General features: G+C 42.0%; 1 pseudogene; it reads right to left on the bottom strand.

Annotated features, from left to right (window-relative positions):
- Positions 1-451: 451 nt before the first annotated feature.
- On the bottom strand, positions 452-892 carry LOC122556537 (small ribosomal subunit protein uS19 pseudogene; annotated as a pseudogene).
- Positions 893-1,406: the final 514 nt, after the last annotated feature.

Raw genomic sequence — 1,406 nt, 5'->3', positions numbered from 1 at the left:
TGGAGGCTGGAACGATTGCAACATTTAAGTGGCATTTGGATGGGTATATGAATAGGAAGGGTTTGGAGGGATATGAGCCAGGTGCTGGCAGGTGGGACTAGATTTGGTTGGGATATCTTGTTGGCATGGACGGATTGGACTGAAGGATCTGTTTCCATGCTGTACATCTCTATGACTTTAGGACTCTATAACATGCAGTGTAAAGAATACATAAATTCTGATCTTGACACTGCATTTGTTTCTGGTCTGATAATGCTTCAAAATTAAAATTTCCATCGTTATTCTCTAATTTCTCCTTTGCCTCAATGCTCTCCCTCTAACTTATACCTGTTACTTGCTCCAGTGTACAACCCATCGAGAGCTCTGTGCTCGTCAACTCTAAGCTTTTACACACCTTCAATTTCTTTTGCACTGAAACAGGTTTTATTTACACATTTATGTCACAGACTGTTTACTCCAGAGGAAAGAACCTGGAGGAATGAGTGGCACTGATGCCAGGTCTGTCGTCCTTGACAGGCTTGTAGGTGATGGAGAACTCTCCGAGGTCATGGCCAATCATTTCAGGCTTGACTTCAACCTGGTTGAAGGTTTTGCCATTGTACATACCCACCATGCTGCCAACCAGCTCTGGGACGATAACCATATCCCAAAGGTGAGCCTTGGCAACCTTCAGTTTCTCCTTTGGTGGAGTTTTTTGTTTAGATATGTGCTGCCTTTTCAGATGAGACTGTTGCTTGTGGCGCAGACCTCTGTTTGCATGCCTCCACTGAGGAGCACAATACAACTACATCAGCTGCTCATGAAACATATTGAGGAGCTGATCCAGGTCATCACTTCTGGAGGTAAATTTCCTGAAAATCCTTTCCGTCTTCTGTTCTACTTGGTCAACCATTTTCACCCACTGTCTTGCCCACCATAGCTGGTGCCTAGACCTGCCAAGACCTTAAGTTCTGAATTACACATCTCTGTCTTGAAATCTCACTCTCTTGCTTTAAAACTTACCTTTGTGGCCAAGTGTTTTTTTTCATCACTCCTAATATTAATTATATATGTGACTCAGAAGTAAACGGAACATTTAATATTGCTCCTGTGAAGCGCTTTAGAAAATTTACTGTGTTTAAATGTACCATTTATTCAAGTTATTGCATGAAGATGGATTTTAACCTTTTTCTTGACATGCATGTAAAAACCATAGAACATAGAACAACATAGAACATTATAGCACAGGAAGAACAGGCCCTTGGGTCCACCATGCCTATGCCTACCACGATGGCATTCTAAACTAATCCCATCTGCCTATACTTGATTTGTATCCCTCTATTCCCTGCCTGTTCATGTGTCTATTTAAACACCTCTTAAATATGGCTATCGTATCTCCTTCTAGCATCTCTCTGATGCTGCCTGAC

Source organism: Chiloscyllium plagiosum, unplaced genomic scaffold, assembly GCF_037043375.1.
Source record: "Chiloscyllium plagiosum isolate Xiang-an unplaced genomic scaffold, Cpla_swu_hap1 HiC_scaffold_16, whole genome shotgun sequence".
Taxonomy (NCBI): Eukaryota; Metazoa; Chordata; class Chondrichthyes; order Orectolobiformes; family Hemiscylliidae; genus Chiloscyllium; species Chiloscyllium plagiosum.
Note: the sequence above shows the minus strand (reverse complement) of the source record. Positions and strands in the feature narration are given on the sequence as shown.